The sequence below is a fragment of the Hemiscyllium ocellatum genome, unplaced genomic scaffold, assembly GCF_020745735.1.
Source record: "Hemiscyllium ocellatum isolate sHemOce1 unplaced genomic scaffold, sHemOce1.pat.X.cur. scaffold_617_pat_ctg1, whole genome shotgun sequence".
Classification (NCBI taxonomy): Eukaryota; Metazoa; Chordata; class Chondrichthyes; order Orectolobiformes; family Hemiscylliidae; genus Hemiscyllium; species Hemiscyllium ocellatum.
Window position 1 is genome coordinate 289,241 of NW_026869138.1, and position 23,127 is coordinate 312,367.

Here is a 23,127-nt window from a genome sequence, read left to right on the forward strand (position 1 = left end):
GAGAGGGGGGATAGAGAGGGGTGGCACAGAAACAGGTGGGGACAGAAAGTAGGATTAGAGAGGAGGGGAACAGAGGGGAGACGCGGTGGGCGACTGACAGGAGGGGGCAACCGAGGGGGGGGGGGGGGGGGGGAGCGTGCGACCGACAGGGTGGGGGGCGCGACCGACAGGAGAGGGGGGAACGACCGACAGGAGGGGTCAAAACGACAGAGAGGAGGGACAGACCGAGGGGGCGACAGATGGGGGATCAGACCGACAGAGGGGAGGACGACCCATGAGGGGGTGGGGCGACGACAAAGAGGGGGGGAACAGACAGAGCAGGGTGGGGGGAGACGGGGAGGAAGATGGAGTGTTATTTTATAGATCTACAACTCAACCCTGTTTGTGTTTTGTCCTCCCCACTTTAATTCCCTCTGAAGGGCTCAGAACAACTGCATAGTTCCTGGAAAGTTTCAGGGAGATCAGGTGCTGAACATGGAATTTGGGACACTAACATTGAATGGAATGTGCTGGTCAATAAATGGACTCTGGTTCGACTCCACTGTCTGTGTGGTGTTTGCACATTCTCCATGTGTCTGCGTGGGCTTCCTCTGGGTGCTCTTAATTTCCTCCCACAAATCCAAAGCCATGCAGGTTAGGTGGATTAGCTTTGGGTAATGGTAGGTTACAGAGTTAGGGTGGAATGCTGTTCCGATGGTTGGTATGGTCTCATGGGGCGAAAGGCCTGCTTCCACACTGCAGGGATTCTGTCACTGAGTATAGGGGTTAGGAGGTCACGTTGTGGCTGAGTAGGGCATTGGTCAGGCCAGTGTTAGAATACTGCATTCAATTGTAGTCTCCCTGATTTCAGAAAGATGTTACCAGAATAGGACTCAACCTCTTAATGGCAATTCCTGGGAAGTGTTGACAAACAAACAGACCGTGCAGTGTAGGTTGATAGTTCCTTGAAAGTGTAGTTGAAGGTAGACAGGTTGGTGAAGGTGGTGTGCGGTATGCTAGCTGTTATTGGGCAGTGCATTGAGTACAGGAGCTGGGAGATCATGTTTCGGTTGTACAGTTTATTGGCTTGGCCACTTTTGGAATGCCCGCTGCTTTCAATTCCAGTCTCCCTGCTATAGGAAAGATGTTGGGAAACTTGAAAGAGTTCAGAAAAGATTTACAAGGGTGTTGCCAGATTGGAACATTTGAACCATAGGGAGAGTGTGAATAAGCTGAGGCTATTTCCCTGCAGCACTGGACACGTTAGGTGGCTTTAATCAAACTTTATCAAATTATAAGGATCAATGATAGGGTGACTAGTCATGGTTTCTTTTTTCCCAGGGTAGGGGAATCCAAACAAAAACGTAAATCTTTTTTCCAAGGTGGAAATGACAAATTCTAGAGCCACACATTTAAGAGAGGGAGCAAGTTTAAAGGCTATGAAAACCGGAACAACTGCAGATGTTGTAAACCAGGAAGAGAAACAGAAGCTTCTGGAAACGCTCAGCAGGTCTAGCAGCATCTGGGAAGAGAAATCAGCGATAACGTTTCTGAGGGGGACCAGACCTGAAACTTTAACTGATTTTTCTTCGCAGATGCTGCATGACCTGCTGAGCGTTTCCAACAATATCTGTGCAAGTTTAAAGGGAGTTGTGTCAGACAAGTGTCTTGTGCAGAAGGTGGTCAGTGACTAGAATGTATTCTCTTGGGAGATGGGAAAAGCAGAAACAATCACAGTTTAAGAGGCATTCGGACAGACACATAAGCAGGCATAGGTTATCAGGGATATGGATCATGTTACAGGCAGATGGAATTAGTTTGGGATGGCATTATGATCTGCACAGACACGATGGGCTGATTACTCTGGTGCTGTAACTGTTATGTTTTCCAGGGGTTAGAATGTTTTTTGAAGTAACAAAAATGATTGATGAGGGCAGACTGGTCGACATGATCAACGTGGACTTTAGTAAGGCATTCGGCAAGCTTTCTCATGGAGACTGGTTAGCAAGGTTAGGTCTCATGGAATAAAGCAGAAACCAGCTATCTGAGTAGAGAACTGGCTCAAAGGTAGAAGACAGAGAGTGGTGGTGGAGGGATGCTTTTCAGACAGGAGGCCTGTGGAGTGTCACAAGGATTGGTGCTGTATCTATTATTTTCTGTCATTTATATCAATGATTTGAATGTAAACACAGGAGGTATTAGTAATTTTGCAGATGACGCCAAAACTGGAGGTTTAGCGGACAGCGAAAAAGATGACCAAGGCTGCAATGTTTCCTGCAGGTGTCACCATTTCAGACGCTGCCCGACCTGCTGGGGATCTCCAGCACTTCTTGGGTTTGTTGCAGATTCCCACCATTTTGCTGAAGCACTGGAGACAGAGCTGTACAGCTCCAGATTTTGTTGACTCTGATTCCTGGGATGTCAGGACTGATGGATGAAGAGGGACTCAATCCTCGTTTAATCCTCCTTTCCTTTGGTTTTCGGAGCCGCTGACTACATCACTAATATTCTACCTCCCACACTCTGTCCTGAATCTGACCCATCTAACCTGACACTTTAGCTCCCACCCCCCTGCCAGACTAGTTAATACCTCACCAATGGAACTGGCAATAGCGCCCCCCCCCCCCCTCCCCAGGAGATTTGACCCAGCTCTGCCCAGGGGTAACCGGTCAGGCTGGTACAGTTCCCACCTAACCCAGAAACGCTCCCAATGCCTGAAGAATCTAAGCCCTTCCATGGTACACCATTTCTCCAGCCACATATCCGGCTGATCTACCCTCTTATTCCTGCTCTCACTAGCACATGGCACTGGGAGCAAGTCTGACATCATTTCATTTCAGGAGCTGCATTATAATGTGTCCCTGCTCTCCCAATATCCAGCTTTCAAACACTCATCCCTTTGTTTCATGCTGTCGTTGGTATTGATGTGTTCTCCAACCACGGGCTGTTTACCCTCCAGCTCCAGAATGTCCTGTAGCTGCACCATGATATCGCGGATCCTATCACCAGGGAGATAACATACCATCCTGGATTCATGGCTGTGGCCATAGAAGTGCCTGTCTGTATCACTGACTATTGAATCCCCTGTCACTATCTTTCTTCCCGTTCTGGGCAGCAGAGCTATCTACGGTGTCATGAAATTGGCTGTTGCTGATTGCCTCTGAGACCAACACATACGCACACACCCACACGAATCCCAAGCGGTATACAGTATCTGTTTGGGAAGGGAATAACCACTGGGAACTCCTGCACTTCCTTCCTGAGCCTTTTACTTGATCTGATGGTCCCCCATTCCCTTTCTGCCTGTGTAACCCTCACCTGCAGTGTGACTAACTCACTGAACATGCTGTCCATAACATTCTCAGTATTGCAGATGCTCCACAGTGAGTCCACTCACAGCTCCAGGTCTGAAAAGCAGTTTCCCAGTAGCTGCTGATGGGCACATTTCCTGCACACATAGCCCGTCAGGGACACTGGAAACATCCCTAATTTTCCCACATTGTACAAGAGGAGCACACCATGGGTCTGAGGGCTCCTGTCACACAGGCTCTCTAGATTCAGCTAGTTACTCCCATTTAGAGAATTTAAATGAGCGAGCAATCTTCCTACCCTTCAAACATTGTAATCAAAATCCCGTATTCTTTACTTAAGTTGATACGTTATACCTTAAAAACTGTTACAAAATTTCCCCAGGTATCGCTTACAAACTGGCTGTTACCTTTGGGACCATGTGAATTTCTGAATGGGCTGAAACAAAACTGAGTTTCAGCTTCACATTCTCCCTGTCCCACCTCGCTCTGTTTACACCCAACTCCAAAATACTCATTGAGCCAAGCAGCCCTCACAGTGCAGCCCTGTCATTGTCATTGTCTGCTCACACCTACACTGCCCTCAGCCTCCTGTACTGTTCCAATACATCTCAATGGGAGCTCAGGGAAAGCATCTCATCTTTCAATTCAATCCTTTGTAGCCCCAGAGTCAACATGGACCTCAGCAGTTTCTGGGTGAACAGACAGTTGTTAGAATCTGGAACATTCCACCTAAAACGGTACTGGAATTTGTGTTTATAAGGAGCTGCAGGGAATTGAAAATAAGGAGTTTACAGGTTAGCATCATGAAGTGGGTGATTGGGACTAAATCTGACAGTCCCTACAAAGAGACGGAGTGCAATCTGGACAAATCTATGCTCCCCCTCAGACCAAAACAGACCCTGAGCTTCCAGTTGCCTGCCATTTTAACACACGAGCCTGTTCCCTGGCCAACATCTGTCTCATTCTTAATGCAGTGTTCCAGGGAAGCTTGATGCAGAACACTCCAGAACATACCAAATGGCCCTGTATTTCAAGGACAGCAATTTCCCCTCCCATGTGGTCAACAATACCCTTCAGTGTATCTCCACCACTTCCTGCACCTCTGCTCTTGAACCCCACCCTCCAACCGCAGCAAGGATAGAACCCCCAAGTCCTCGCTTTTCAGCCAGATACAACACATCATCCTCTGCCATTTCCACCACCGACAATCAGACCTCACCAGAGATATCTTTCCCTCCACACCCCTTTCAGCATTCCTCAGAGACCATTCCCTGTGACTTCCGCATTAGATCCATGCTCCCCACCAACCCATCCTCCACTCCCAACACCTTTGCCTGCCATTGCAAGAGGTGTGAAACCTGTGCCCACACCTTCCCCTCACCTCCATCCAAGATACCATAGGTCCCTTCCACATCCAGCAGAGATTTTCCTGTACATTGAATAACCTCATCTATTGTGTTCATTGCTCTCTACAATGGGGAGACAGGACGCCAACTTGCAGAATGTTTCAGGGAACCTTTCTGGGAGACGTGCACCAATCAACCCCACTGTCCTGTGGTCAACCATTTCTACAACCCACCCTCTCACTCTGCCAAGGACATGCATGTCCTGGGCCACCTCCACCACAAAATCCTAGCTACATGACTCCTGGAGCAAGAATACCTCATCTTCTACCTTGGGACCCTTTAAGTACAGAATCAATGTTTCATCATTTCCCCTCCCCCCACCATATCCCAGATCCAGCCCTCCAACTCAGCACCACCCTCTTGAACAGTCCCACCTGTCCATCTTCCTTCTTAATTACCCACTCCACCCTCTCACCATTACCCTCCACCAGCATCTTCCTATCGCCTTCCCAACTACCTTCTCGCCAGCCCCACACACACATCCTATTATCTGTCAACCCTCTTCCCCACTCAGAATCCTGCTGAAGGGCTCAGGCCCAATATGTCAATTCTCCTGCTCCTTGGATACTGTCTGACCGGCTGTACTTCTCCTGCGCCAAACTTTAACGTAAGCTGGAAGAACAAACCTCATTTTGTACTTGGGGGACCCTTCAGGCCTCTGACCTTAAAACTGAATTCATTAATTTTAGGTCCTAAGTCTCCCACGTCCTTGCGCCCTAGTGCCCCACCCCACACACCAGGCCTTGTTATTACATAGCCTGCCATTACACATTACCTATGGTTAGTCACTAACAGTCTCCATTAACATCTATTCACTCTCCCCCAGCCAGATCATTATTCATTCCTTTGTCCAATTGCTGCTATATCTCTTTTTGGACTATATCACCACCTATCATTTACTCCTTAACCCCTACCTTCTGCATATAAACTGACATTTTTTCTCAGTGACATCAGTTCTGAGGAAGGGTCAGCGGATCCAAAATGTTAACTCTGATTTCTCTTCACAGGTGCTGCCAGACCTGCTGAGCTTTTCCAGTACCTTCTGGTTGTTGTTTCTGATTTAAGCATCCACAGTTCTTTTGGTTTTCATTTACTGGGAGTTTCTAATTCAGGTCTAGCAGCCTACATCATGAGTTTATAAACCCTCCCAGTCCACACTAACTCCATTTCTCTCCCACTCCCTTCACACTCACTGGGTCTCTTCCCAACCCCTGCCCAGTGACACTGCACGTGCACAGCTCATGGTCACATGCTGGCCTGTTGGCAACACCCCTCATTCACTCCCATTGGCTGGAGGATTACATCTAGTCTCCTATTGTTCTGAAGCTGCCGTCAATCAGCCAGGCCCCATTGTGACATGAGTGGTGGGATCCTCCCAGGAGTGTGGGAGGCTGAGGGGTAACCTCATAGAGAGGTTTATAAAATCATGGGAGGCATTGATGAGATAAATAGACAAGGTCTTTTCCCTGGGGTGGGGGAGTCCAGAACTAGAGAGCATAGGTTTAAGGTGAGAGGGGAAAGATATAAAAGGGACCCAAGAGACTACTTTTTTCATGTAGAGATGGTGCGTGTATGGAAGCTACTGTCAGGGGAAGTGGTGGCAGCTAGTACAGTTACACCATTTGAAAGGCATCTGGATGTGTATGAATAGGAAGGGTGTAGAGGGATTTGAGCCAACTGCTGCCATATCGTACTAGATTAGGATAGGATATCTGGTCGGCACGGACGAGTTCGACTGAAGGGTCTGTTTCCGTGCTGTATATGTCTGTGGCTCTGCCCTGGGATGAGCTTCATCATTCACAGTGAATGGGGCAGTATCACAGAGCACAGGGGTTGGGGGCTATTCAGCCCATTGCGGCTATACTCTCTCCCTCTGGACATGCTGCCAATCTGCCCTTCCTCCCCTCCCATTTACCCGTAGCACTCCAAATTTATCCTCAAATAGTTAAATTCCGAGATGTACAGCACAGAAACAGACCATTCAATCCAACTTATCCATGCCACCCATTTATCCCAAATTAATCTTGTCCCATTTGCCAGCACTTTGCCCATATCCTTCTAAACTTTTCTTAATCACGTACCCAGTCAGATGCCTTTCAAATGTTGTAATTGTACCAGCCTCCACACTTCCTCTGGCAGCTCATTCCATATTCAGCTTGAAAACATTGCCCCTAAGATCCCTTTAAAATCTCTTGCCTCACACCTTAGGCTTGTGCCCTCTAGTTTTGTACTCACTTAACCTTGGGAAAAGACCCTGGTTGTTCACCCTATCCATGTCCTTCACGATTTTATGTACCTCGAAGGTCATCTCTCAGCATCCAATGATGCAGGGAAAACAGCCCCAGCCTATTCAGCCTCTCCCTATAGCTCAAATCCTCAACCCTGGCAACACTTTTGCACATCTTTTCAGAATCCTTTCATGTTCTGTAATATCACTCCTACAGCAGGGAGACCAGGACTGAAAGCAGAATTCCAGATGTGGCTGAATCAATGTCCTGTAGAGCTGCAAAACAATGTCCCAACTCCAATACTCAATGCACTGACCAAGTACACCAAACGCCTCCTTCACTACCCTGCCTATCCATGATTCCACTTTCAAAGAACTATCAACCTGCACGACAAGGTCTCTTTGTTCAACAACACTCCCCAGGACCTTCCCATTAAATGTATAAGTCCTGCCCTGATTTGTTTTTTCAAAATGCAGCACCTCACATTTATCTGAATTCACTCCACCTGCCACTCCCCAGCCCATTTGATTGAAGTCCCATTGTACTCTGAGGTAACCTTCTTCCCGATCCACTTCCTCCAGATCCAATTTGGTGTCTATGTAAAGTCACGAACCATAGGAATCATTGATATAAATGATGAAAAGCAGTGAACCCTGCACCGATCCTTACACCATATTGCTCATCACAGGCTTCCAGTCCGAAAGGCAACCCTTCACCACTACCCTCTGTCTCCAACCTTACAGCCAATTTTATATCCAAATAGCTAGTTCTTCCACCTTGAATGTCTTTCTGAAGTCCAAGTTAGTGATTTCCATACACAAAGCCATGCTGACTGTCCCTAATCATTTCTTACCTTTCCAATTACATCTAAATCCTATCCCTGAGAAGCCCTTCCAACAACTTGCCTGACTCCAGGCTCACCAGTGTATTGTTCCCTGACTTTTCCTCATCACCTTTCTCAAATAATGGCGCCAGCCTTCCAGCACCTCGGTGATACAAATATCTCAGCGAGGGACCCAACTATCACTTCCCTAGCTTCCCACAAAGTTCTGGGATTCACCTGATCATGTATCAGGGATTTATCAATCTTGATGCATTATACAAGTTCCAGTGCCTCCTAACTTATATGGACACTTGTCAAGTTATCCCTATTTATTTCTCCAAACTCTCTCACTTCCATATCCTCCTTCAGTAAAAGCGGACATGAAATACGCAGATAGTATCTCTCCTGCCTCCTGCAGATCCATAGACAATTTTGTTGATCTTTGAGGGTCCCTATTCTCTGCCTGGTTACTCTTTTGTCCTTAGTGTATTTCTAGAATCTCTTTGGATTTTCCCCAAACCCATTTCACAAAGCTCTCTCGTCCCCTTTTTGCCCTCTTAGTTTCCCTCGAGTATACTCCTACTGCCCCTATATACCTCTAGGTTTTCACACAAACCCAGCTGTCTGGATTTGCCATATCCCTCCTTCATTTTCTTGACCAGAGCCACAATTCCTCTTGACAGCAGCATTCCTTACACCTCCCAGCCTCGGCCTTAACAGGAACATACTGTCTATATACTCATTGTCGCAGGCCTATGGGGGCAATGGCAGATGAAGACAGAGAAACAATCAATCATTCTCAGTAAAGAGGCAGTGCTGGGAAAGATACCAGCCGAAAGGTAGATGGGTCTCCTGGCCGTGATGGAATGCATCCCCGGGGACTGTAAGGAATGGCAGTGGGTAAATAGCAAATACACTCGTGATAATTCACTAAAATTTGCTGACTCTGGGACGGTTCTAACAGATTGGAAAGCTGCAAATGTGATGCCAATATTTTAAAATGGACGTGTTAGCATAACTTCCGTAGTGGGGGAAATGTCTGATCTCTCAAGAAAGAAGTAGTGAGCTATGTGGATAGAAATTGTCTCATCGAGCAGACACAGCATGGATTCATGAAAAGTGGACGACACTAAGATGAGTGGTAGAGCAATGTGTGCAGAGGCCACTGTCAGTCTGCACAGGGATACAGAGGTTAATTGAGTGGTTAAGGGTCTGGCAGATGGAGGACAATGTTGGGATATGTGAGGTCATCCATTTTGGTCGGACTAACAGCAAACTGGATGATGAAATGGTGAAAACATGCAGCAGGCTGCTGTACAGAGGGAGCTGGGTGTCCTTGTGTATGAATCACAGGAAGCTGGTTTGCAGGTACAGCAGGTAATTAAGGCAGTGAAGGGAATATTGTCCTTCATTGCTAGAGGGATGGTTATGCTGCAGCTGTACAGGGGGCTGGGGAGGCCACACCTGGAGTACTGTGTACAGGTTTTCGTCCCCTACTTCAGGAAGGATGTAATGGCGCTGGAGGGGGTGCAGAGCAGGGTCACTAGTTTGAGTCTGGAGTTGAAAGGGTTGCCTTCTGAGCAGAGATTGACAAAACTGGCATGATCCTCATTGGAATTTAGAATAATGGGAGATTGTATAGGAAAAATATAAAATTATGAAAGGAGTAGATAAGATAGAAGCAGGGAGGTCATTTCCACTGTGGACTGGACAAACTATGGTGCATAGCGACAAAATAAGGGGGTATCAGATTTAGGACTGAGTTCAGGAGAAACTTCTTCAGCTAAAGGGTTGTGAATCTGTGGAATTCCCAGCTGATTGAAACAGTTGAGACTTTCATCTTGAATGTCTTTAGGTCAAAATGTAGATTTACGAACAGGAAAGGGAATTAAAGGTTATGGGAGAGAGCAGTAAAGTGGAGCTGAGATCAGCCCTGATCTTATTGAATGGCAGAGCAGGCTGGAGGGGCCAGATGGCCTCCTCCTGCTCCTATTCCTTATGTTACGTTCCCACTTTTCAGCCGTCCCTTTACCTGGGAATAGCAAAGAAGTATTGAAAGATTTTATCTTGTTCAATCACAATGCACCTTTATCCAATTTAGAACAGCAACTTTTAGATCTGGTCTATTCTTTTTTGGAACTATTTTAAAACTATTATAATTATCAGAGAATCCAGACAGTGGGGAAGCAGGTCATTCAGCCCATCACATCCGCACTGACCCTCAGAGACTCCCACCCTACCCATGTAATGCTGCCTTTCCCATGGATAATCCACCCAACCTGCGCATCCCTGAACACTGTGGGTAATTCAGCCTGGATAATCCACCTAACCTGCACATCCCTGAACACTGTGGGTAATTCAGCCTGGATAATCCACCCAACCTGCACATCCCTGAACACTGTGGGTAATTCAGCCTGGATAATCCACCTAACCTGCACATCCCTGAACACTGTGGGTAATTCAGCCTGGATAATCCACCCAACCTGCACATCCCTGAACACTGTGGGTAATTCAGCCTGGATAATCCACCCAACCTGCACATCCCTGAACACTGTGGGTAATTCAGCCTGGATAATCCACCCAACCTGCACATCCCTGAACACTGTGGGTAATTCAGCCTGGATAATCCACCTAACCTGCACATCTTTACATAGTGGGAGGAAACCAGAGCAATCAGATGAAACACACGCAGATATTAACAATAAGGTGATCAATCCTTTCTTATTTCGCAGTTCCGTCCAAATAATTTCACTGAACTTACTCCCATGAATATCGTCCCCAAGCACAACTCTAATGCTATCCCTAACCAAAAACACCACTCGTCCTCCTCTCTTGTCCCCCTTTCTATCCTTCCTATAGCATCTATACCCTGGAACATACAGCTGCCAGTCACATCCATCCCTGAGTCATATTTCTATAATACCGATGATATCCCAGTCCCATGTTCAAACCATAACCTGAGCTCATCTGCCTTCCCTGTCAGGCCTCTTGCATTGAAGTAAATGCAGTGTAACTGCTCGGTTCTACCGCGTTCTGCCTTGACTGTTTGATTTCTGAACTGTACCAGCCTCAGACTTACCTCCTTTCTCACTATCTCTTTAGGTTTACCCCCACTCCCTCACTGGTTTAATGCCTCCCGAGTAGCACTAGCAAATCTCCCTGCCTGGATATTAGTCACCTTCCAATTCAGGGACAATCCATCCTTCTTATTCAAGTCACTTCTACTCCAGAGGAGAATTCAATGACCAAAAGATGTGAATCCTTCTGCCCTACACCAGATCTTTAGCCAATCATTCATCTCCTCCATCCTGCTATTCCTACTCTCACTAGCATGTAGCATTGGGAGTAATTCAGATATTACGACCGAGTATCTACTTTTTTATATTCCAGGCTAATTTGCTATATTCTCTCATCAGGACCTATCTTTTTCTCTTCCTGTGTCATTGGTACCAATGTCCAATGACCTCCCACTGGTTATTCTACCCTTGAAAGAATATTCTGCCACCAATCTTTTCTGAACCTTTCAAGTTCCACAACATCCTTCTGATAGGTGGAGAACAGAATTGCACTCAATATTGTAAGAGTGGCCAAACCAATGTCCTGTACAGCCACAACATGACTGCCCAACTCCTGTACTCACTGCTCTGACCAATAATGTAAATCATACCAATCACCTTCACTATCCTATCCACCTGCGACTCTACTTTCAAGGAATTATGAACCTGCACTGTAAGGAAACTTTGCTCAGTAACACTCCCTCGGACCTGACCATTAAGTCTATCAGTCCTGCTAGGCTTTGCTTTTCCAAAAAGCAGCACCTCACATTTATCTAAATTAAACTCCATCTGCCACTCCTCAGCCCATTTCCCCATCTGATCAAGATCCCATTGAAACCTGAGTTACCCTTCTTCACTGCCCACTACACCTCCAATTTTGGTGTCACCTGGAAACTTACTAACAATACCTCCTATGTTCACATCCAAATCATTTATGTAAATGATGAGAAGTAGTGGACCCAGCACCGACCCTTGTGGCACTCCAGTGGTCACAGTCCTCCAGTCCGAAAAACAACCTTCTACCACCACCCTCTGTCTTCTACCTTTGAGGCAGTTCTATATTCCAAATGGCTAGTTCTCCTGGTATGGTGAGATCTCATCTTGCTAACTAGTCTTCCATGGCGAACGCCTTACTGAAGTCCATATAGATCCCATCTACCGCTCTGCCCTCAAAAATCCACTTTCTTACTTCTTCATAAAACAGCTCAGTCAAGTAAGTGACATGATTTCCCGCACACAAAGCCATGCTGACTATCCCTAATCAGTCCTTGCTTTTCCAAATACATGCAAATCCAGTCCCTCAGGGTTCCCTCCAACAACTTGTCTGGCACCAACATCAGGCTCACAGGTCTGTAGTTCCCGGGCTTGTCCAAACCGCCTTCATTAAACAGTATCGTCATATTAACCAACCCCCAGTCTTCTGGCACCTCAGCTGTGACTATCGCTGATACAAAAATCTCAGCAAGGGGCCCAGCAATCACTTCCCTAGCTTCCTACAGAATTTTAGGACACACCTGATGAAATCCTGGGCATTTATCCACCTTTCTGCGTTCCAAGACATCCAGTCCCACCTTCGCTGTAATATGGACATCTTTCAAGGTGTCACCATCGATTTCCAACATTCTATATCTTCCATATCCTTCTCCACAGTAAATGCTGATGCAAAATACTTGTTTAGTATCCCCTCCCCACCCCATCGCCTGCAGATCCACACACAGGCTGCCTTGCTGATCCTTGAGGAGCCCTATTCTGTCTCTAGTAACCCATTTGCTCTTAATGTATTTATAAAAACCCTTTGGATTGTCCTTACCCTATTCGCCAAAGCTGTGTCCTGTCCCCTTTTTGCCTTACTGATTTTCCTCTTAAGTATACTTCTATTGCCTTTATACTAGAAGGATGTTCTGGATTGGAATAAATGCCAAATATTTCATCTTGATAAAAGGGCAGGACTTACACTGATCGGGCCTTGCATAGTGATATAGAACAAAGAGACCTCGGGGTTCAGATCTTTGCAGTTTATGTCACATGTAGACAGGGTTGTTCAGAAGATGTATAGCACACTTGCCTTCATTGCTCACACCTTTGAGTATAGGAGTTGGGACATTACATTGAGGTTGTACAGGATGTTGGTGAGGCCTCTTCTGGAATACTGTGCTCAGTTCAGGTTGTGCTGTTATAGGACAGATGTTATTAAGTCGGAGCGGGTTCAGAAGAGATTTACCAGGATGTTGATGGGAATGGATGCTTTCGGTTATAAGGAGAGGCTAGGTAGGCTGGGACTTCTTTCACTGGGGTGTAGGAGGCTGAGGGGTGACCTTATTGGAGGTTTATAAAATCCTGAAGAGTATAGGTAATGTGAACAGCAGGTGCCCTTTCCAGGAGGGGGCGCGATTCAAGAGTGGGTGAGAAAAGGAAGACCCTAAAAAGACGTTCCGAATTTTACTTTTTGTTTTTGTACAGAGAGTGATTCACATGTGGAATAAACTAGCAGAGGACGTGGTAGCTGTGAATACAATTACAATTTAAGGGTGGCACAGTGGCTCAATGGTTAGCACTGCTGCCAGGGACACAGGTTCAATTCCTGCATTGGGTGGCTGTCCATGCGGAGTTTGGATATGCTTCCCCGTGTCAGCGTGAGTTCCTCCAGGTGCTCCCATTTCTTCCCACAAGCCACAGATGTACAGGGTAGGTGAACTGGCAGTCCTCAATTGCCCATAGTGTTCAGGGATGATTGGGTTTAGTGAATTAGTAAGGGGTAAATGTAGAGTAAAACGGTAGGGGAATGGGATTCTAAGAGGAAAAAGCATTTGGACCTGTATATCGATAGGGAATGCTTGGATGGATTTGGACTAAGTGGAGGTAGATGCGATTAGTTCAGTTCGCATTTATGGTTGACACGGACTGGTTGGAACACAGGGTGTGTGTCAGTGCTGTATAACGTTCTGACTCTATCGCTCGTTATCTCTGTAAATTCCTCTATGCTCGGAACTCTCCGTCAATGCCACCTCATCCAGTCTTACAACTCTTCCTTATCTCGATAATTCCTCTCCAGCCTCAAAACCCAAAAACGTCTATCAGAAATATCTCTATCTCTGTAACATCCTCAATCCTCAGAATCCTCTCCAACTTTCATCTCCTCCAGCTTCATTACTCTCCCTATCTCTAATCCCCTCCAGTCTCTCAAAGCTCTGCTATATGTGCCTTTTTTATTTCCAGCCTTCAGGATTCCCAATGTTTATTTCTCACTTGATGACGGCCCTTTCCGATTCTGTGCTGAGCTTCTGAATTCTTCCTTAAACCCCTCAATCTCCTTTTCCTCCCAAAACATCGGCCAATCATCTGTCATCTACTCTAGTATCACCCTTTCTGACCTGAAGTCCAATGGAGCTTGTCATATTCCTATAATAAACATCTTAGCGGTCTACAGAACAGAAAAAGGCTCTGGTAGTACATCGGGTCTGTGACAAAGAAAACTACCACCTAACTGTCCTCATCTATTTTCCAATAATTGTGGAAAAGTCTCATCTATCATGGCATTGCAAGTGCACACTAAATACATCTCAAATGCTACCGGGATTTCTGTGTCTCCCACCCTTACAGACAGTGAGGTTCAATGCAACTGTTGCTCTATGATGACATCACCCACAGGAACACAGAGCAGCTGGGTCTGTGCAAACCAGAGATCACCCACACATTGGGAAGGATGGCAGGGTCCCTGAGAGGGGGCATAGGAGATTTACCAGGATGGTATAAGGAATGGGGGATTTTAGTTGCAGAGACATGGGTGTTGTTAATACATATCAAGAATATCCATCTACAATAGATGGACTCTTGTTCTCAACCTCTCCCCTTGCCTGGGCTGTGGTAACCTTCAGGTTAAACCCACCACCAGACATTTCTCCCTAATGAGAGAGCAGCCCTATGGTCTGGTCAGACAATGCTGACTACCTTTTACACAGTGATGCCACTGTACCCTGAGGATGGGGAGAAGGAACGCTGAAGGTGGTGGATGGGACACCACTCAGGCACAGTGCTTTGTCCTGGAGGATGTTCACTTTAATATTGTTGGTGTCTGCACTGATGCAGGCAAGTGGAGAACGTCCCAACACAATCCTGATGTGTGCCTTATAGGGAGCAAACAGACATTGGGGAATCAGGGGTTTGGGGAAACAGATTGTTCTCCTTGTAGCAGAGGAAATTGCGGGTGCCCTGTGACAGAGGGGTTTACAGATTTAGAATAATCCACCTTACACCCATGAGTTCATCAGAAAAGGATTACAGGACACATATTGAAGACTTGGGGGAGATCTACTGAGAGTGTGGGGTGATTCAAAAGAGGACATTTATGCAGCAAATGGGAATGAGCTGGAATACAATACTCACACACAATGTGAATATCCAGCTCCTGATGAATTGAGTAATTTTGTCACAGTTTGGCGTTACAATTACTGAGATTATCATCTGAATGTCCACCTGTAATACACGTTTATAAAACTGTCACTGTCAGTTCATTTAAGAAACTCTCACCACCCCCTCCTCCTGGCCCAGGATGACTGGACACATTACCCCTTGTGGGGGTCAGCAGTTAGTTCAGGGGGAAATCTGTATGGGTTTCTGTGAGTTTCCACACTGGGTCTTCATGTGACTGAACAGGGCAGATCTTTGTCACATGGGACACAATGTTTCAAGAGTCAGTGCGATGTGGAGAGCAGGATGTGTGCTTCCTTTTCTTTCCTTCCGTGCTGCTGCTGTGCCTCATCAATTAGACACGGGGGGGGGTGAAAGGCTCATGCAGCTCGATGGGCAAGTTGTCTCCATTCTGACCCATGAGCAGCAAGCTCCTCCCACTCATTCCAAAGAGTCTCTCTGAAAAGGTAACAACTGCTTCCCACTGCCCAGTGATTCCAGGAAATGTTTAGAAGAATGAGCGGGGAAATCTCTGAGAAAAGGCAGAACGGTAAAGTTCCAAAAGGATTATAAACAGTTTACAGAGAGGGATTCATTGGAGAAGTGGGCAACAAGTTAGCAAATGGAGCATAATTTGGGAAATTGTGAAGTTGCTCATTTTGGAGGAGATAATAAAAGAACAGAGTGCTATGTAAATGGTGGAAACTGTCGAAAGCTGCACCACAAAGGGACCAGGGGTAATTGCGTAGGAAACACAGTTACAACAGGGAATCAGGATGGGGAATGGAACGCTGTTTCTTATTACAAGGAGTTTTCAGTGTAAGTGTTTGGAGTATATACCTGAGAGTAACTTTACAAAGTGCGAGTGAGACCACATCTGGAGTAATGACAGAAGTTTTGGTCCCTTTATTTAAGGGAATACATAATTTCATCCGAGGCATTTCAGAAAAGATTAACTGGGATGATCCCTGGCTTGTAGGGATTATCTTTTAAGAAAAAGCTGAAAATGTTGGGACTCTACTCACTGGATTTGGGAAGAATGAGAGGTGATCTCATTGTAACATGCAGGATTCTTAAGGAGATTGACAGGGTAAATACTGAGAGGATGTTTCCCATCATGAGGGATCTGGAATCAGATACTCGGATAGTCACGGAATCAAGGGTTCTGTTTTAGATTCGTCAAGTTTAAGGCAACATCAACACGGGTCAGGGGTTTCAGTAGCAATGGAGCTGGGGTGAAGGGGGGGGGGGAAGCAACGTTTTAGAGATTGGAATTCCTGGTGTTTGTGATTGTGTAGATACCTGATCAGAAGGTCACCTTGGGGTTACAGATATGAGAGCAATATTGTGAAGAGTGTAGTTCTGCCTCAGACAGTTCCCAGGGAGAGGGAGGGGCTCAGCAGTAAGGGAAAGGAATTTGTAATAGCAACTGAAGGCAATGGGTTTAACCATTTCAATGTTCCGTTGCAGGAAATTGCAGCCAATCGCGTAGTGGGAGTGTGATGAGCAGTTTGATAACTGAGTAATGGCGAGGGATGATGGGGAGGGAGAGCTAGGCATTGTCAGTGTACATGTGAACCCTCAGACGGTGCTTTTGGACGATGTCAACTCCTGACAGTATGTGGGTGAGAAACAGGAGGGACCAAGAATCGATCCTTGAGGGACACCACATACAAGGAATTTAGAAAGGAATGGGAGAGTGGGGATGGAGTAGGTTTTTCCAACAACGGTGAGGTCAAAATATTACTTCGTAGCAGAATGGGAGAGAAGGACATAACCAGAAAAGACAGACAGACAGAACAAGGAACAATACCTGTGATTTGGTGAGGGGAGGGAGGTGGGGGTGATGTGGAGGAAGAGCCCAACTCCAAAAACACACTTTCTTCATTGGTGACATCACCCAACTCCACCCTAGTCTCAGCTCATTTACTGAATGCAGGGATGGACGAGTATTTATCTCCAGACTTAATTATCCAAACACTCTTGGCCAGCCTCCCACATTCAACTTACATGTAATCTCAAGAGTATCTTAAACCCTCCTGCCCAAGTGCTCACTTGTACCAAAACTAGTTGATCCATCGAAAGGCTCCTATTTACAGGCAACAATTTAAAATTCTCACCCTGTGAACATCCCTGTCTCCCTGCACCACACACCCTGCAAGACCTTGACAACTCATTTGTGTTTATTCATTGCTTCACCTGTCTGGCTGTTTCTACTGTTGCCAAGGCAACACTGTCTGGAATTCCCACCTGAACCCTCTCAGACCTGCTTTCCTCTTTTAAGGTGTTCTCGAAAACCTGCTCATTTGGCAATGCTTTTGATCACTTGACCTAGTATCTCAATCTGTGGCCTTATGCCAGAATTTTTCAATAGTATTTCTGTGAAATTATAAACATGATTAAAAAAAACAAACTGTTGCTGATTTGCACATACATTGTCAACTCTTCAATATTGCTGAGTGAATAATCTATAACAGCTCTTACCCAACCACATTGTGGGAGCACCTTCACCACACGAATTGCAGCTGGACAGGGAAATCAAACATCACCCTCTCCACAGGCAATGGGGCTTTGGCACTGATCACTGGGATCTGTGGAGGGAGAAACACAGTTGCTATTTCAGGGAGTGCAAAATGCATTATAAGGAGGGAAAATGGGGCAGAATTTGGGATTTTCAAATTTGTGATTCACAATGTGCACTAAGTTCTGTAAAACCTTTCATGCCATACCATGAAAATTTCCTTCTCTTTCTGGTCTATGTCTTTCCTTTCCCCTGCCCTGCACCTTCACACATCTCCAATGCCTTGGCCACAACAACACTGTACTGTCAGTGAAGCTTATCACGTGGTTGAGTATTGTCCCGCCCCTCATTCACTCCGATTGGTTGAAGGACCAACTGGCACATCCTGGTCCTCGAGTCCCCGTCCCCCCACTCTTATTGGTCCTGCGCTGACATCAATTATCCGAGGCCCATTGTGGGCTGGAGCATGCTCAGTGCTTCCTGCTTTTGCTGCTGTTCATCAGATATAAGAGAGAGAGAGGGCTCATCCCTGTTTCTCCTGATGTCAGACAATAACAACAACTACCTGCATTGTATGTAGCCTTTCACATTGAGAAATCTCCTAAAATGCTTCCCGGATGATGGAAACGTTGATTAAAGAGAACGATTTTTAGATACATCTTTAAGGCGGACAGAGGGGGTGAGGGAGGATATTCCAAAGGTGTGTGTCCTCAGCAGCTCCAATCGTGCAGTGATATAGGTGGGCAACAGCTTACAATGGAGACAGTTAGTGGCTAACCACAGGTTAACAACCTCATGTCGTAGCCACCTCATGTCACAGCCTGTCATTACACACTACCTATGGTTAGCCACTAATAGTCTCCATTAACAGCTAGTCACCCTCCCCCAGTCAGATCGTTATCCACTCCTTTATCCAACCGCTCTTCTCACTCTATCCCCACCTTTACTCCTTTTATCTTGCCCCCATCCCCCCACACTATCTTCTGCACATAAACGGACTTTTTTTTCTCAGTAATATCTGTTCTGTGGAAGGGACACCGGATCTGAAACGTTAACTCTGATTTCTCGTCACAGATGCTGCCAGACCTGCTGAGCTTCTCCAGACCCTCCTGGTTGTTGTTTCTGATTTACAGCATCTGCAGTTCTTTTGGTTTTAATTTACCGGGAGTGTGTAATTCAGGTCCAGCAGCCTCTGTCCCAGTCCCTGCTGTCTCTCCCACCCCCACCCAGTGACACTGCACCTGCACAGCTCATGGACAGGTGTCGTCTTGCTGGCCACACCCCTCATTCACTCCCATTGGCTGCAGGACCACACAGACTCTCCTCCTATTGGTCTGGAGCTGCCGTTAATCAAGCCGGCGCCGATTGAGAGGTGAGCTCCTCCCTCTCTCTGCCTTGGGATGAGCTTCATCATTCACAGTGAATGGGGCAGTATCACAGAGCACAGGGGCTGGGGGCTATTCAGCCCATTGGAGCTGTCCTCTCTCCCTCTGTAGATGGTGCAAATCTGTCCCAACTACCCCCAAATCTTTCCTTAAAAAGTAAAATTCCAAGTCTGTTTCAAAATACCTGCTGAATCTGTGTCGTTCAGACTGTTCCAGATGCTCAGAACTTACTGAGTAAAATAATGTTCACATTTTCACCTTGTATTATTTGCCAATTACTTGAAATAGTTACTAAAAATTGTGACAGGGTTAACAATTCCTCTCTCTCTTTGCAAATTCAAGACCTTGGAACAAAATCGGCACCAGGTCAAAATCACTGCTTCACCTTCTCAGCTCCAAGGATAATTATCTGTGCTTCAGCTAGCTCTGCACAAAAGAGAGGAATGCATCTTAATTTATTAAGATCAAAGAAACAGAACTCCAGTCCAATTCGTCTGTGCCAACAAGGAATCCTAAACTAATGAATTCCCATTTACCATCTATTGGCCTGTATCCATCAAAACCCTTCCTATTCATGTACCCAATTGGAAGCCTTAAAAATGTTGTGATTTTATCAGCCTCCACTACTTCATCTGGTAGCCCCTCCCATACACACACCACACTCAGCTTGAAAATGTTGCCAGTTCGATCCCTTTTAAATCTTTGCCCTCTCAACTTAAACTCATGTGCTCTAGTTTTGGACCCACCTAACCTGAGGAAAAAGGATGCCAGCTGCTCACCTTATCCACGCGCCTCGTGATTTTATAAATCTCAATGAAGTCACCTCTCAGTCTTTGACTCTCCAGAGAAAATAGCCCCAGCCTATTCAGCCCCTCCCTGTAGCCCAAATCCTCCAATCCTGGTAACGTTTTTGTAAATCTTGTCCAAACCTTTTCAAATTTCACAACATCCTTCCCAGAACAGGGAAATTCAAACTGAAAACAGAATTCCAGAAGTGGCTTAATCAACGTCCTGTCCAGCCACAATATGACGTCCCAGCTTCTGTATTCAATGCATTGACCATTAACGGAGAGCGTTAATGGAGTCCCATTTGCCAGCGGTTCACCCTTATCCCTCTAAAACCTCCCTCTTCAAGTACCCAGTCAGACGCCTTTTAAATGCTGCAATTGTACTAGCCTCCACCCCTTCCTCTGGCAGCTCATTCCATACTTGCAATGCCCTCAACTTAAACACGATACCCCTTAAATCCCCTTTAAATCTTTTCCCTCTCACCTTAAGCCTGTACCCTCTCGTTCTGGAGCCACCGAACTTGGGAAAAAGTCCCTGACTGCTCACCTTATCCATGCCCTTCATGACTTTATAAGATCACCTCTCAGCCTCCAAATCTCCAGGGAAAATAGTCCCAGCCTATTCAGCCTTTCCCAATAGCTCAAATCGTCCAACCCCAGGAAAGTCCTTGCAAATGTTTTCTGAACCCTTTCAAGTTTCTCAACATTATTCCAAGAACAGGGAGATTGGAACTGAAAACAGAATTCCAGAAGGGCCTTCATCAGTGCCCTGTCCAGCTACAATATGACATCACAACAGACCAATAACGGGGAGCGTACCAAATGCTGCATTCACTCCCCTGCCTACCTGTGACTCTACTTTCAGGGAACTATGAACCTGCACTCCAAGGTCCCATTGTTCAGCAATGTTCCCCAGGACTTTACCATTAAGTGCATAAGTCCTGCCCTGATTTGCCTTTCCAAAATATAACAGCTCACATTTATCTAATTTGAACTCAGTCTGCAATTCCTTGCTCCAATGGCCCATCTGATCAAGATCCTGTTGTATTCTGAACTAACCTTCTTCACTGTCCACTACACCTCCAATTTTGGTGTCTTCTGTAAACCTACTGCCCATATCTCATATATTCACATCCAAGTCATTTATTTAAGGGCCCAATATCCATCCCTGCAGCACACTGCTGCTCACAGGCCTCCAGTCCGCAAAGCAACCCTCCATCATCATCCTCTGTCTCCTACATTCAAGGTAGTTTTGTAATGGCTTGCTCTCCCTGCATTCCATGTGATCTAACCCTGCTAACCAGTCTGCTTTGTGGAACCTTGTTGAATGTCCATATAAACAGCATTCACCGCCTGGCTTAATCAATTTTCTTTGTCACTTCAAAACACTCACTCAAGTTAGTGAGACCCAATTGTGCATGTACAAAGCCACAGTGACTCTCCCTGATCATTCCTTACCTTTCCAAATAGATGGATATCCTGTCCATTCGAACAACTTGCCTGCCTGACTTCAGGCTCACTGTTCTCTTGTTCCATGGCCTCTCCTTACCACCTTTTTAAAATAATGGCACCCACCTCACCTGTCACTATCAAGGATACAAATATCACAGGAGAGGCCCAACAATCACTTCCCTAGATTTCCGGAAAGTTCCAGGATACACCTGATCAGGTTCCACGGCTTTATCCACCTTGATGCGATATAAGATATCCAGTCCCACCTCCTCTGTAACATGGACACTTTTCAAGTTATCACTGTTTATTTCTCCAAACTCTCGAGCTTCCATATACTTCTCCAGTAAAAATGACGTGAAATATTTGCATATATTTCACACCCTCTGTGATTCCATAGACAGCCTTGTTGACCTTTAAGCGGTCCTATTCTCTGGTCCAGTTAATCTTTTGTCTGTGATATATTCGTTTAATCTCTTTGGATTCTATTCCAGGACATCCCAGAAAGGCCTACTTCAAGGACCGTAACTTTCCTCCGACTTGATCAACAATGCCCTCCAACACATACCCTCCACTTCCCGCACCTCCACCTTTACCCCACCCCTCCAGCCACAATAAAGAATACAGCCCTGCGGGCTTCATCTTCCACCCCACTAATCTCCAGATACAGTGCATTAACCTCTTATTTCTGCTACCTAAAGTCAGACCCCACCATAGACATATTTCCCTCCCCACCGCTATCTGCGTTCCACAGAGACCATTCCCTCTGCACCTCCCTTGTTAGGTCCACACCCTCCCACCAACACATGCTCCACACCTTTGACCTTCCCTTACCGCCACGGGAAATGTAAAACGTTCAGCCACACGTCACTGAGCTCTGTCCAGGACCTCAAAACGATCTTTTCACATCAGGCAGAGATTTGTCTGCACATCCCAAAACCTCATATACTGCATCTGGACACTATGGGAAATTTAACATGGTTCATCCAACTAACCTACACATCTTTGGACTGTAGGAGTAAATTTGAATATTCGAAGGAAACCCTCACAAACACTGGGGAGAATGTGCCAACTCCAACACAGACAGTTGCCTGAGGCTGGTATCAAACCCAGGTCTCTGTTGCTGAGGAAGCAGCGCTAACCACTGAGCCACAATACTGTGGGATCTTTGGTGCTGATGTGCTGCCCCACTGATACCTCAGGCACTCACCCTGCCTCATTTCCTAAGAGGCAGTGATGATGGAGTGAAATTATCACTAGACAATTAATCCAGAGACCCAGATAACGTTCTGGGGACCTGGGTTTGAATCCCATCACGGCAGATTTTGGAACGTGAATTCAATAAATATCTGGAAAAAATAATCTATTGACGAGAAGGAATCCATTGTCAATTGTTGAAAAAACCCATGTGGTTCACTCATGACCTTTAGGGAAGGAAAATGCCATCCTTACCTGGTCTGGTCTGCATGGGACTCCAGACCTATAGCAACGTGGTTGATTCTTAACTGCCCACTGGGTAAACGCAGCAATAAATGCTGGCCGAGCCAGTGATAGCCTCATCCTGTGAATGAATAAAGGAAACAGGTCAGGTTTTGTTCCTTCTCTAGTAGGTACATCCTACAAACTCAATCAGAAATGTTCTTGTACACACTGAACAAATACCTTTCCATCCAAGCCCTTAACACTACAGCACTCCGAGGCCATGTTGGTAAAGTTAAAACCCCTTATCATTGCATCCATATTATTCTTACAGATAACTGAGGTCTCCTGGTAA

General features: G+C 46.0%; 1 long non-coding RNA gene across 1 annotated transcript in view; it reads right to left on the minus strand.

The window, feature by feature from the left end:
• The window catches only part of LOC132814014 (uncharacterized), a 264,361-nt gene extending 241,451 nt beyond the window's left edge, over nt 1-22,910 (minus strand). The window contains exons 1-2 of the long non-coding RNA XR_009644258.1: nt 22,806-22,910; nt 17,695-17,801 (exon numbers count right to left, since the gene is read on the minus strand). This is a non-coding gene — a long non-coding RNA (uncharacterized LOC132814014). The remainder of the gene's footprint in view (nt 1-17,694; nt 17,802-22,805) is intronic.
• Nucleotides 22,911-23,127: the final 217 nt, after the last annotated feature.